The sequence below is a fragment of the Triticum aestivum genome, chromosome 4D, assembly GCF_018294505.1.
Source record: "Triticum aestivum cultivar Chinese Spring chromosome 4D, IWGSC CS RefSeq v2.1, whole genome shotgun sequence".
Taxonomy (NCBI): Eukaryota; Viridiplantae; Streptophyta; class Magnoliopsida; order Poales; family Poaceae; genus Triticum; species Triticum aestivum.
Genome location: NC_057805.1, coordinates 517,058,468 through 517,074,364, shown reverse-complemented (window position 1 = coordinate 517,074,364; position 15,897 = coordinate 517,058,468).

Below are 15,897 nucleotides of genomic sequence, written 5' to 3'. Positions count from 1 at the left end.
TAGGCTATGCATCAGGATAGGATATCGGAAAGCAGTAACATGCTACACTACTCTAATGCAGGCAGTATAGAGAAGAATAGGCGATATCTGGTGATCAAGGGGGGGCTTGCCTGGTTGCTCAGACAAGAAGGAGGGGTCATCGGTGACGTAGTCGACCACAGGGGCATCAGCATCGTCACGGGGTCTACCGAAGAGAAGAGGGGGGAGAAACAGTAAATACATAGCAAGCAAGTGCATAACATGACAACAGGAAGAGCTAGACGTGTTCTAACGCGGTATGAGGTGATACCGGTGAAGGGGGGAAACATCCGGGAAAATATCCCCGGTGTTTCACGTTTTCGGACAGACGAACCGGAGGTGAAATGTTGCAGGTTCAATAGGTTAGGGATGTGTGGTGGACGAACGGGCTGCGTATCCGGATTCGTCTCGTCGTTCTGAGCAACTTTCATGTACAAAGTATTTCCATCCGGGTTACGGATTATTTTATATGATTTTCTAAAGATTTAATCATTTTCTGAATTTTAATTAATTATTTAATTCAACCTTATCCAAAACAGTGTTGCGATGACATCAGCATGACATCATGCTGACGTCAGCAGTCATCTGACACGTGGGTCCCACATGTCATAGACTGATTAGGGTAATTAGGGTTAACTAATTAATTAACTATTAATTAAACTAATTAATTAAATTAGATTAATCTAAACAGGGTTAATTAACTAATTAATTAATTACTTTTATTTTTATTTTTATTTATTTATTAATTTTTATTAATTAAGTTATTATTATTATTATTTATTATCTTTAATTCTCTTTTCTTTTGTTCTCAGAAAAGGGGCGTGGGGCCCATAGGCCAGTGGCCCAGGGGGCCACGCAGTTAACGGGCGAAGGGGGTTATCGGGCGCGGGTGTGCGCCCGCACGACGAGGCGAGCTGGGCGCGCGGGCGCCGGGGCACCGGCGGCCAGGGGCGATAGAGGACGTGGCCCGGCAAGGGCGACCGCGGCCAAAGGCCGGCGGGCGCGCGTGGGCCGGAGCGGGGCTGTCCGCAGCGAGGTCGCAGCGGCGCAGGGGGTGTGTGGACGGTGGCCGGAGATGGAAGCGAGGCACGGGCGGCGCGGGAAGGAGCCGTGGGTATGGCAGCTGGGGGAGCAGCAACAGCTGCAGCAGAGAGCAAAGGGGGGGGGGACGGCGCCGGCAGAGAGAGGAGGAGAGGCCGGGAGGGGCCTCACCGGCGTTGATGGGGAGAGGGGGCGCCGAGGCTTGCTGGCGGCCGGCGGTGCAGGATGCCGAAGACGAGATCGATGGCGGCGAATCGGTGTGGCTCCGCTCGATTTGACGCTCTGGATGGACGAGGTCGTCGGTGGCGATCCTCCTGGACTCGTCGGAGCGGCGAACTGTGGCCAGTGGCCATGGGGTTCACGGCGGCGTGGCGTCGGGCGCGGTCGGCCGGTTGCGGGGAGAGGGAGCGAAGTGAGGTCGGCGGAGGCAGAGGGTGTGAGGGGGGTTCAGGCACGAGGCGTCTCGCCTCTCTGCGTGCGGCGGCGCGAGGGGTGGTGAGGGGAGCGAGAGGAGTGGGGTGAGTGGAGCGACGGGGGTTTTAGGGTTTGGGGTACGAGGCCATATAGGCCAGGGGAGGTTAGGTGGGCCACTTGGGCTGGCCAACTGGGCCGGAGCCCAGTGAGGAGGGTGGGTTCCCTTTCCCTTTTTTTCTTTTTTGTTTTGTTTTACTTTTAAAAACCTTTCTGTTTTATATCAGTTTCATTTTATATTTTAGTTTTATAAAATAGTTAATTAGCCCCTAAATTAGCATTAGCAATTATGCCACTGCCACAATTATCTTAGGTCCAAGATAAAATAGTTTAACAATTTAATATTTATAAAAGGCATTTAATTAATGTCTTAGCTACTGTTTTAATTATTCAAGGGCATTAAACCACTTTATAAAAATGTTGGTTCACCTCCATAATTAGTTATGGAATATTTGGTTCACTCCGAACATTTTAGTTTTAATATTTGAAAACTTTTATTGTTTGCTTTTATTTAAATTTTGAATTTGTTTCAGTTCTGAACTATCGAGAGTTTATCAACAGTAACCGCGGTGACATGGCATCATTAGCGGGGGATCACTGTAGCTTAATTATCCGGGCGTCACAATTCTCCTCCACTACAAGAAATCTCGTCCCGAGATTTAAGAGGGGAGAAAGGGGGGGGAGGTTTGGTAACGAATCTAGCGGGTCTTCTCATCCTGGCTTGCACTTCTGGAAGAGGTTGGTCCAATACATTGATGTCTTCATTTCTCTGCTTCGGTCATCATGATGAAGTCGGCGTCCTTTCTTCAGGAACTCCATCGTACTTACGAAAGAATAAGGGGTGGGCATTCTGGGAGAACGGGCCTCGACAAGGTTGTCTATCGGGTCGACAACATCGAGGAAGGTGGCGAAAAGTAACCCTCGAATCGAAACTTAAGAAAATTTCGAGAGCAAAGTAAGGAGGTAACCTGGGAAGTTTCGAGCGGGCAGGCAATCGTTCGATGCCTGTTATAGGGCGTGAAAGGGTCAAAGCAACGGGAATAAGTATTGTGTCCGATATCAGACCTGAAGGTGGCTCGTGAATTACATACGAGGCCAGGTGCGAGGAACAACCTTGGAAACAGGGGGTGTACATAAGAGTCAGGTTTCGATCCTGTGGAACTGTGGGTTATGGGCCCACCATGTGGGTTAAAAGTAGGAAGGGCGGTGACATCTTGCACGATCATGATAGCAAGTCATGGCAGAGGGTGGCCTGTCAGTTATATGTCAGCAACATCGTCGGTACCAAGGGCGAGGGACGAAGAGAACCATTTTCCTGCTCGTTGAAACGAGGCGGACCATTAGGCAAAGTTCTCGTCCATCGGTGGTTACCGAAATGTCACCAACAATAATAACAGGGTCTTACTGACAGAGTTGTACACCGAGGTGTTTACATAAGCAGGAGAATATTACTGCTTAGATCATATAGTTCACCAGAAAGGTTAAACCACACAATGGAAAGGAAAATATGATTATCAGATTAAACAGAAGAATGGAAAGGAAAATGTGTTTAAACACATATTTCAAGGGTATATCCTTCCCAAGGACAAGCAGCGTATCATATCCATGACGGGATATAACGTAGAAAACTCTTTAGGTAAGGGGAAGGAAATTTCATGACATTACCCATACAACGGTGTTTGGATAATTGTGCAGGAAGCAATTAGCTTTGGGCTTCAAATGTTCCTGTTGAAAATCAGAGTACCATAGACATGTTTCGAGATAGCATTGACATGATCAATAGGGTAAGATCAGGCCATGGGTTCACAAAAGGATCCATCAGGAACAACTTATGGAATAAGTCCTACAATTTCCTCATGGAAGAACAGCTAACCTTGCTAAAAGGGAAAAACTTATAACAATAGGTCCTCCTGCCAGGTGTGCTGGGTATCATCACCTTACCGGGTCATAAATAGGCCAATGTTATAACTCTTGGAAATATGTTCCAACCATCATATCTGACCGAGATTCAGATCTGATTGGTGTCAGGATAACTCAGACTCAGGATGCCTGAGAAGAAAAGTGCAACACAAATTGATGGAACGACATCGAAGATTCTCGGGAGATGATCTATGGAAGCGAGTTCCGAACAAGGGTTCATCATTAATCAAGGAGAGGTGAGGAGGTGACTGATTGACTCAGCGACAATCCATTGAGATTTCCAAAAGATGGATTTCCACCACTATGTGAACAAGGAGATAACATTAGCTAGATCGAATGACTTAATGATGTATGCTCGAGGAAAACATACACAGTTAAACATTGGTTGAAATGTGCACCCGAAATATGGGCTAGGTAGCACGATCAATGTTCGAATGATGATTCATTAAGCCATGGACGTAGAATGAAACTATAGACCAATAACTTCAAAGCAATAGGGTTGCTAGAAGTTTAGAATTTACACATCACAGACCATTTGTCGGTATTTCGTTTAGAAACTACACGGGGACCAAGAAAGAATGGTGATGGTGAGAAGTATCACTGTACCAAGAATTCTTAAGAGGTGGAGTAATGTTCACGACATTCTTGATATAAAAGATGGTAATACTCCAAAGTAAGGAAGAACAAATGCTGGATAGCATGGATCTCAAGGTATAACACAAAACATGAACAAGTTTGTGTTGGGGGGAGGCAAGAATGTTGTCGATGATAACACAATTCATCGAGGGGCAAGGATGGTATTTCTCATCCTGAATTTCGACACACAACTTGGAAGAAGCCAAATTGTTGACAATGATCACGACAAATTTGTCGAGAGGTTTTCAAGAAGATGTAATTGATCGACGATGACATCAAGTCAAAGGAATGATGAAAGCGAAAGGTTATTGGAACCACGGGTAGGACACAAACTCGAAATCAAGTTTGCAGTTCAAGGAGAAGTGATATGACGAGGAAGATCGACGCAAGATTAGCTCACTGTCGAAATTTGTGCGCTAGGAAGGTCCAGGTAGCACAGTTAAATTCGGCACGATAATGACATGACCGAGCAGGCTAGGAATGACTTGAAGGATTATTAAACTCGTAAGCAACAAAAATTACTTAGAGTTATTGAATCGGAGTGCGGAATTGATTCACTTATCGGTGTCCTTGAGGGGTTCTGACAACTCAGAACCCGTTGAGAAATTGGGATCGGCAAGAATATTAGTTGATGAAGAACTCATAAGAAGTTAAGTAGTTCCTTGGCATTCTCGAGATACCAGGGGGTAATACTCGATGACAGACCAAAGTAGAGGTTGGACGGGGGTATTGCTCTGCAGAGGCCAAGTGCTTAAACTTGCACGAGAAATGGTATTTAAAGGAGAACATGGTCGGAACCACGATTGCAAAAGGATCAATACACAGATACTAGACGATATCATATCAAGGAAATAGTTATTATTACAAGAAGCTTCTATGATAGGATCTACATCGTGTCCATGGGCATGAACACAAAGTTCAAGGTCGACTCCCACTTCTCCAATGCATAACCTTTCATTCACTTCTCATTTTCGAAGAAGTTGTAGTGTTGAAATTTTATCTGGCAAAATACCAGAAGAGTATGACTCGTGAGAACTTTCGAGTTCACACATATTAAGGAAAGCATATGTTCAACCCATCGGGGTATCGTGGAAACATATACCACAAGCTTCAATAGTAAATATCACCAGCTCGAAAATAGAGCATGGTTGAGAAAGCAGAGGATACAATTTACCAAAGGCTTTATATATCCGTGGAAAGGCTCACGAGGTTATTTGAATATGGAGGACACTGTCGGATAAAATCCAACAAAGGAACCGATGGTCCACAAGGGATCTGATGTGAGCATCGGTACTCAACCAGAGGAAGAAGAATGCAAGGAGATCTGATTATAGAAACAACTGACTAACTCAAAAGCTCAAATGCAAAGGAATTATGAATTCCAAGACAAGGGATCAGAAGCAATGCTCTGATTAGGGATGGATAAGTTGAATAGCCTTAGGGGTACAATCGATGACGATTTGATTGGTCGAGATCCAGCTCATGTTAAAGATGTCTGAGCCGGAAGAATGAATTCTAGGATCTGATTGAGGATTGCGAGCATTCGCAACATATTGAATCAATGGACTCAAAAAGGTAATGACAAAGGGTGCCAATAAGATTTCGAGACTTATGGGATTAATCATAATGCTAGTAAGCAAGAATTTCAAGAGCAATAGGCTCCTGAGGATTTTCGGAAGATCGAATGGTATTCTGAACACTTTTGTGATATACTTGAATTCAACTGGGGATGAGCGGATACTCGGTAAGTGCGAGAATTATCCGTAGGGGTATTCAGGTGTCAAAGAACAGCATAGCAGTAAGCTCAAAGGATTCTTGGAACAACAGAGAGCATTACGGGGTATCTTATAGTAACAAGATCGACTGGGAAACATTGTATGAATTGCGAGTATACGTGGTTATCCCTAGGAGTTCATCGATGAAAGGGAATTGTAAAAGCGATGAACACAATTTCTCGGGTTATCAGCGGAGAGTATCTTCAGGGTCTTCACTTGCAGCAGACGATCATCAGTAATAAGGGGCTCCCCGGGTGAAAGTGATAACGAGATCCTAATGTTAGATTTAGTAAAATTCACTTAACCCGAATAGAAGAGAGATGAGAGTCCCAGAGTATAGACAAGGAGTAAAAGATCCTAATACCACCCAATGGCGACGTGGGCCCGTAAGACACACAGCCATGTTAGTAAAAGTTTTGCAATGACTAGACTCAACTTCGGCCAAGGAGTTGGAAAGGGGACTTCCTACAGGCAGTCGGCTCTGATACCAACTTCTGACGCCCCCGATTTGACCGTACACTAATCATGCACGCAAATGTGTACGATCAAGATCAGGGATTCACGGGAAGATATCACAACACAACTCTACAACATAAATAAGTCATACAAGCATCATAATACAAGCCAGGGGCCTCGAGGGCTCGAATACAACTGCTTGATCATAGACGAGTCAGCGGAAGCAACAATATCTGAGTACAGACATAAGTTAAACAAGTTTGCCTTAAGAAGGCTAGCACAAAAGTAGCAACGATCGAAAAGGCAAGGCCTCCTGCCTGGGACCTCCTAACTACTCCTCGAAGCCGAACTCCATGTAGAATCATCCTCGGGATCTCTAGCTCCTGGACTCCAGCATCTGGTTGCGACAATCAGGTATAGAAAGGGGAAAAGAGGGAGAAAAGCAACCGTGAGTACTCATCCAAAGTACTCGCAAGCAAGGAACTATACTACATATGCATGGTTATATGTGTAAAGGGGCATATCAGTGGACTGAACTGCAGAATGCCAGAATAAAAGGGGGATAGCTAGTCCTGTCGAAGACTACGCTTCTGGTCATCTCCATCTTGCAGCATGTAGAAGAGAGTAGATTGAAGTTCTCCAAGTAGCATCGCATAGCATAATCCTACCCGGCGATCCCCTCCTCGTCGCCCTGTTAGAGAGCGATCACCGGGTTGTATCTGGCACTTGGAAGGGGTGTATTTTATTCAGTATCCAGTTCTAGTTGTCATAAGGTCAAGGTACAACTCCGGGTCGTCCTTTTACCGAGGGACACGGCTATTCGAATAGATAAACTTCCCTGCAGGGGTGCACCACATAACCCAACACGCTCGATCCCATTTGGCCGGACACACTTTCCTGGGTCATGCCCGGCCTCGTAAGATCAACGCGTCGCGGCCCCACCTAAGCACAACAGAGAGGTCAGCACGCCGGTCTAACCCTATGCGCGCAGGGGTCTGGGCCCATCGCCCTATGCACACCTGCACGTTGCGTACGCGGCCGGAAGCAGACCTAGCCTAGTGGCGTTCCAGTCCAATCCGGCGCGCGCCACTCAGTCGCTGACGTCAAGAAGGCTTCGGCTGATACCACGACGCCGGGATACCCATAACTACTCCCACGTAGATGGTTAGTGCGTATAGACCAAATGGCCAGACTCAGATCAAATACCAAGATCTCGTTAAGCGTGTTAAGTAACCGCGAACGCCGACCAGGGCCAGGCCCACCTCTCACCTAGGCGGTCTCAACCTGCCCTGTCGCTCCGCCACCAAAGATCCACTTGCGGGTACTCCTACGAGCCGACCCGACTTTAGTCATCACATGTGTCATGTGTGTAGTATATAAGTATATACCCGTGATCACCGCCCAGGTGATCACGGCCCGATAGTATAGCACAGCAGACGGACAAGAATGTAGGGCCACTGATGGAAATCTAGCATCCTATACTAAGCATGTAGGATTGCAGGTAAAGGTAACAACAGTAGTAGCAAGGATAGGCTATGCATCAGGATAGGATATCGGAAAGCAGTAACATGCTACACTACTCTAATGCAGGCAGTATAGAGAAGAATAGGCGATATCTGGTGATCAAGGGGGGGCTTGCCTGGTTGCTCAGACAAGAAGGAGGGGTCATCGGTGACGTAGTCGACCACAGGGGCATCAGCATCGTCACGGGTCTACCGAAGAGAAGAGGGGGGAGAAACAGTAAATACATAGCAAGCAAGTGCATAACATGACAACAGGAAGAGCTAGACGTGTTCTAACGCGGTATGAGGTGATACCGGTGAAGGGGGGAAACATCCGGGAAAATATCCCCGGTGTTTCACGTTTTCGGACAGACGAACCGGAGGTGAAATGTTGCAGGTTCAATAGGTTAGGGATGTGTGGTGGACGAACGGGCTGCGTATCCGGATTCGTCTCGTCGTTCTGAGCAACTTTCATGTACAAAGTATTTCCATCCGGGTTACGGATTATTTTATATGATTTTCTAAAGATTTAATCATTTTCTGAATTTTAATTAATTATTTAATTCAACCTTATCCAAAACAGTGTTGCGATGACATCAGCATGACATCATGCTGACGTCAGCAGTCATCTGACACGTGGGTCCCACATGTCATAGACTGATTAGGGTAATTAGGGTTAACTAATTAATTAACTATTAATTAAACTAATTAATTAAATTAGATTAATCTAAACAGGGTTAATTAACTAATTAATTAATTACTTTTATTTTTATTTTTATTTATTTATTAATTTTATTAATTAAGTTATTATTATTATTATTTATTATTTTTAATTCTCTTTTCTTTTGTTCTCAGAAAAGGGGCGTGGGGCCCATAGGCCAGTGGCCCAGGGGGCCACGCAGTTAACGGGCGAAGGGGGTTATCGGGCGCGGGTGTGCGCCCGCACGACGAGGCGAGCTGGGCGCGCGGGCGCCGGGGCGCCGGCGGCCAGGGGCGATAGAGGACGTGGCCCGGCAAGGGCGACCGCGGCCAAAGGCCGGCGGGCGCGCGTGGGCCGTAGCGGGGCTGTCCGCAGCGAGGTCGCAGCGGCGCAGGGGGTGTGTCGACGGTGGCCGGAGATGGAAGCGAGGCACGGGCGGCGCGGGAAGGAGCCGTGGGTATGGCAGCTGGGGGAGCAGCAACAGCTGCAGCAGAGAGCAAAGGGGGGGGGGGGGCGACGCGGGCAGAGAGGAGGAGAGGCCGGGAGGGGCCTCACCGGCGTTGATGGGGAGAGGGGGCGCCGAGGCTTGCTGGCGGCCGGCGGTGCAGGATGCCGAAGACGAGATCGATGGCGGCGAATCGGTGCGGCTCCGCTCGATTTGACGCTCTGGATGGACGAGGTCGTCGGTGGCGATCCTCCTGGACTCGTCGGAGCGGCGAACTGTGGCCAGTGGCCATGGGGTTCACGGCGGCGTGGCGTCGGGCGCGGTCGGCCGGTTGCGGGGAGAGGGAGCGAAGTGAGGTCGGCGGAGGCAGAGGGTGTGAGGGGGGTTCAGGCACGAGGCGTCTCGCCTCTCTGCGTGCGGCGGCGCGAGGGGTGGTGAGGGGAGCGAGAGGAGTGGGGTGAGTGGAGCGACGGGGGTTTTAGGGTTTGGGGTACGAGGCCATATAGGCCAGGGGAGGTTAGGTGGGCCACTTGGGCTGGCCAACTGGGCCGGAGCCCAGTGAGGAGGGTGGGTTCCCTTTCCCTTTTTTTTTCTTTTTTGTTTTGTTTTACTTTTAAAAACCTTTCTGTTTTATATCAGTTTCATTTTATATTTTAGTTTTATAAAATAGTTAATTAGCCCCTAAATTAGCATTAGCAATTATGCCACTGCCACAATTATCTTAGGTCCAAGATAAAATAGTTTAACAATTTAATATTTATAAAAGGCATTTAATTAATGTCTTAGCTACTGTTTTAATTATTCAAGGGCATTAAACCACTTTATAAAAATGTTGGTTCACCTCCATAATTAGTTATGGAATATTTGGTTCACTCCGAACATTTTAGTTTTAATATTTGAAAACTTTTATTGTTTGCTTTTATTTAAATTTTGAATTTGTTTCAGTTCTGAACTATCGAGAGTTTATCAACAGTAACCGCGGTGACATGGCATCATTAGCGGGGGATCACTGTAGCTTAATTATCCGGGCGTCACACAAGAGGTCTGGCATTCTCAAGTTTTGAGAACATCTTGTTGGTTAAAGCTTGGTTGGCCAGAAAAATAAATCCAATATGTGGCACCGAGCCAAAGGGGAAAAATATTGGGAGAAGATTTGAAAGGAGTATCACGAACAAAAGGAATATGTGGAGCCACATCCTACCGTGACCGACCACAATGTGGCATCTCTCCAACATCGATGGGGGATCATTCAATGGGAGGTGAACAAATACGTCGGCTACTACTCACAAGTGACCGACCGCCCTCAAAGTGGGATGGGAGTGGCAACTCACGTAAGCTCAACTACTTCATCTTGTCATCATTTCCATGTGCTTGGTTTTGTTGCATTCTCAAGCTCATACATTTTTTGTTTGCTAGTCGGTGTGCTATGTATCAAGAAACGGAGAAGAAGCCATTTGCTTTTAGCCATTGTTGGGTCATATTCAATGGAGTGCCAAAGTGGACACAACTCGTGCCCGGTCTCAAGGCCGGCAAAAAGAGGAATAATGGCTCAAGCTTCCACCGATCAATTGGATTGGACAATGAAGAGGAAGATGTTGTCGTCGAGAATGGAAGAGCCACCATGCCAAAGGATAACCGCCGAGTCATGGGAAACAAGTGGGAGAAGGCAAGGGCCTCCCGTGACGCCGCGGCTACAAAAATGTCGTCCACATGGACGGGCCTTTTTCGGCGAGGGAGAACAAGAAAGAGGAGAGGTACAACTCATGTTGGATGCACAAAAGAAGATGATGGATTGAGACCGGAAGAGGGGGGAGAAGAAGCTGCAAATTGAGAGGGGGAAGATCGAGTTGGAGAAGTAAGAGCCGGCAATCAAATGGGAGCTCAAGAAGGCCAAGACATTTGGAGAGATTGAGCTTGAGAAGGAGAGGTTGCAACTCGCACGGGACACGGAGGATGCCAAGATCATGTCGGCGGACGAAACCCTCTTGGATGACCGTGCAAAGATGTGGGCTTGCGGCGAAGAAGAAGAAGGAGATCAACGAGGGTATGGAATACGAGGCGGCGAGGGCGCACTAGTAGAAAAAGGGCCATTTGTCCCGGTTTAGGAACCGGGACTAAAAGGTCGTTACTAATGCCCTAGGCCTTTAGTCCCGGTTCTTACACGAACCGGGACAGATGGGCCTCCACGTGGCCGCTGCGGCCAGCCCAGGCAGGAGGGCCTTTGGTCCCGGTTGGTGCCAACCGGGACCAAAAGGCATCCACGCGTCAGCATTTCAGGGGCTGGGGTTTTTCTTTTTTTAAAGGGGGGGGGGGGTTAGGGGGTTTTGGGGGGTTAATTTAGGTGTTTCATATATGTTGTTAGCTAGCTAATTAATACAGAGAAGTGTCCTCTCTTATCTCCGTGCTTGGTCGACGCTACGTACTATACGTATAGAGAGGACTCGATACGCTAGCTAGTAAGCAAATGAAGGAAACAGAAGATCGTCATGAACATATGCATACAGAGAGAAGTGATACTGACCTCTCCTTCTCCGAGAGATTGGTCGAACAACAAGTTTTCGTATATCTATCCGACGCTACTGGCTACATATATACAATATAAGATCTCTTACATTATAATCCCCTAATTATATATGAACTCAGGGTCCACATGGTATTCTCCGTCTTTATCGATCACGTGGTCAAGAAAGAATGCCGCCAATTCCTCTTGAATTGCTCGCATGCGATCTGGTTCTAGGAGTTCATCCCGCATCCGAAACATCTAAATTTGAAGAAGGGGGTCAATACATATATATGAATGAATGAAACTCAACACAAATGATGGTAATAAAATAAAATTGTGAATATTATTGCTTACGCACTTCATATTGTTTCTTAGACTAGCCCCGCTCACAGGTCGTGTGGCGGATGAACTCGCAAACGTAATATCCACAGTAATCATTCCCTTGTTCCTGCCACAACCACTTTACAAGAAATAGAGGTCAATCAAACTGATAAGCAAGCATGCTAAATGGTATTGATGAAACTAGCGCTTGAATCACTAGGAGATGCGCGGAACATGCTACTATAGTACTTACTTTCGGGTGTTTAAATTGCAGCTTCTTCGGCAGTCCCGGAGTTTTTGAGGTGAATTTTTTTCCAAACACTGCCAGACAAAGAAAACAATTACTTGATATCAGGAAATGAACAAAGTTGCCGATATGATGCGATAATAATCGATTTAACTTACTTCTCTAGAATTTCAGTCATGTCCGCATACTCCTTGAGATCTTTTCGTCTCGAGTCTAAAACGGTTACTAGTCCCTGCTCAAGCTTAATCTCTAGGAGAATATAGTGAAAGCTGCGCACGCATGCATAACTCATCAATTACATTACTATAACCTCGACTAATAAGGGAAACCGAATATGCACAAGACAGTAACACTCACTTGAAGTTGTAAGGAAAGAGTATTATAGCTTTGTTTTGATTTAATACAAACGATTGTAGCAATTTGGCCTCAATATCTCTGGCCTGAAATTCAACCATATATGCATCTATGAGATTTGTGTTAATGAACCCAATATCACCGATTTGTCTTTTCTTCATTTCGGCGATCTTCAATCTGCATAATATAGTGAGGATAATTAAAAATACATGCAATGAAAGAGCTGACCTATATATAGAGACTTAATGACAGAATTAGTACGACTTACAGACAGTAGCAAGTGACCGTTAATTTATCGAGGGCCTTTTGATTGAAAAACTGGAAGAACTCCTCAAATGGAACATTCAACAGATCAATTCCAACGAGGTCATGCTCCTCTTTAACTCTCAGTGTCAAAATATTCGTCCCCCCAGACTCTCTGCAGGTTTTCATGTACCAATCATGTAATCTTCGCATCATCGTTGTTAGAGATCTTTCATCTTTGACGAGAGGCTTCCCGTACTCGTATCTGTGTTCGTCCACCTCCAAGAAATCATAATGTACATCGTCGGGCAGGTAATCTCCAAGATTGTTATAACCGGGCACCATCCCCGGATCATTAGCGATGATATCGCTACACACCAGGAGCGGGGGACACGATTGGTTCGCTTGTTCGCCGAGCTGGGCAATTTTTTCCCAGCTCGTCGTTCTGCTAACCTTTTATCACTGACAGTACTTCCCGACCGCTCCGCTTCGATAAATGACTTTTCAATAATGCGTTCATAGTTGCCTTTCGGCGGAGACTTTGGTGGTTTCTTCCGGGCATCCAAAGTGCGCTTCACTTTCACCGAATCTATCTTCTCCTCCAGAGGTGGATGTTTCTTTGCTTTCACCCCTTCAAAGAAGTTCGTCACTTCGGCTTGCACGATCTTCGTGGTTTCCTCCTCGGTCCTCTCGTATGGTAACTTCTCTGGAGTCTTCAGAGAAGTACCGAATCTGTATTGCCTCCCTCCTCTGGCTGTACTGCTAGACGCCGGAGCAGACGGAGCGGCTGCGGCTGTGTTCTTTCGTGCTTGCTTACGAGGCGGAGGAGAAGGACTACGACGCGCCGAAGCAGCCGGAGCGGCGGCGGGTCTCTTCTTCCCTTGCTGGCGAGGCGAAGAAGGAGGAGGCTGGCTGCTCGGGCGCGCCGGCGCAGGCGGAGTGCCGCCACGCGCCAGAGAAGGAGGCTGAGTGCCCTGATCACTCGCCGGAGGAGGAGGTGGAGTGCCCTGACTCGCCGAAGGAGGAGGAGGAGGAGGCGGAGGCGTCCAGTTCGGAAGGTTGATGAGCTCCTTCCGCCATAGGCATGGAGTTTTCAAAGAAGAACCCAGCCGAGTCTCCCCTTCACCGGTAGGGTGGTCAAGCTCGAGGTCCTCAAATCCGTCCGTTATTTCATCCACCATCACCCTAGCATATCCTTCTGGAATCGGCCGGCAGTGATAGGTTGCGCCAGGTTCAGTAGGTAAAACAGAGCCAACAGCCGCCTTTACTTTGAATTTCATCCATTGCGTCATAAGGTGGCAATGTTGAGACTCCGTGATAGCATCCACGGGGTTGCTAGCAGGAGCCGTGAAGACAGGCTCCAGCTGAAGCTGCTCGGTGGAAGCCACGCTGCTTCTCCGCTGAGATGGCGGGGTAGCTTCAGGGGAAGCTTCGGCAGGTCGTTTGCTGCGATTTGCTTCTCGTTCCTCTATCGCTTGTACCCTTGCGTGCAGCGCCTGCAGTCGGGTATGCTCCACTTTCTTCCTCCTCTCCTGGCATTTGTAACCCCTGCGTCCGGTAACCCAGCCTTCCACGGAATGGAGCTTGGCGTGCCTCGTGTCCGTCCAGGGTGCTTAGGATTCCCGAGGGCCATTGTGAGCTCGTCGTTCTCTCTGTCTGGAACGAACGTCCCTTGCTGCGCTGCCTCGATATACTCCTGAAGCCTCGTGACGGGTATCCTTAGTTGCTCGTCCGTCCAAACGCACTTCCCTGATACAGGGTCCAAGGATCCGCCAACCCCGAAGAACCAAGTCCGGCAACGGTCTGGCCAGTTCAATGTCTCTGGTTCGACCCCTTTATCAATCAGGTCATTCTCAGCCTTGGCCCACAACGGCCGGGCTTTGAGGTAGCCACCTGACCCCGTGCGATGGTGATGCTTCTTCTTCGCAGCATTTTTCTTGTTTGTCACTGACATCTTCTTACTCTTGTCCGATGTCTTGTGGGCCACAAATGCGGGCTAGTGATCTCTGATCTTCTCATACCGGCCGGTGAATTCTAGTGTCTTTTCTTTGTCGACAAACGATGTTTTCAGCTCATTCTTCCACCTCCTGAATAGTTCTGCCATCTTCTTAAGAGCATGAGACTTGATCAATTGCTCTTTAACTGGCTTCTCCGGATCCTCTCTGGCGGTAGGGTGAAATTTGCCTTAAGCGCGGTCCAAAGATCATCTTTCTACATATCGGAGACATAAGACACCTCAGGGTCTTCATTCTTAGGCTTTAACCATTGGTGGATACTGATCGGGATCTTGTCCCTAACAAGAACCCCGCACTGAGCAGCAAATGCTTCCTTTGTCCGGATGGGTTCAATCGGCATGCCATCGCGCGCGATTGCTGTGATCTCAAACCTTTCATCCGAGCGCAACTTTTTCTTCGGGCCTCGTCTCTTTACCGAAGATGTGCTCGATCCGGAGGGCTAGAAAAAAGAAGAAAGACGAGAGTTAATTAATATGTGTACATATACCAAAACAATGAATGCATCAATTAGCTCAACACAGGCTTAACTAAAATATATACCTGGCCGGACTCGGTTCGGTCACCGGAGCCGTCATCACGGTCTCCTTCTTGCACCGGTATTGGGTCACCGGAGCCATCATCACGGTCTCCTTCTTGCACCGGCATTGGGTCACCGGAGCCATCATAATCATAGCCTGCTTCTTCACCCTGTCCTTCCAGACCATCAGTGTCACTGAGAAATGACAAGACGACATCACTTCCTTGTGCGATTATGTCCCCCAACACCGCTTCTGTTGCTTCGTCTCGGGGGTGCTCCATAGTTTCTGCAAATATTTACAACATGACAATTATTATTCAAACATGACAGATGGATATATTAGTGGCAAACGTAGAACTAGCTAGCTAATCACAGTAAGGAATCATATTAGTGGCCTAGACGCTGCTTCTTAGGGTTTGGGGTGGCCTCGGCAACGCTTCAAGGGTTTGGGGTGGCCTCGACAATGCTTCAAGGGGTATGGGGTGGCCTCGACGACAACGCTCTTTTAACTTGGTAAATTTGGGTGGCCTCGAGAGAGTTTGTTGGGTAGGGGCGCGGCGGGAGGGGGTAGGATACGGATATCGTTTTTTCTAGGGTTTGGGTGTCCTCGAGAGTTTTGGTCGAGCGAGAGGGCCGGGGGGGGGGTATATCGACCCCCCTCGTGTTATCGGGGAGGGGGTATATCGACCCCCCCTCGTGTTGAAGTTATTGGGAGGGGGTTATATCGACAACG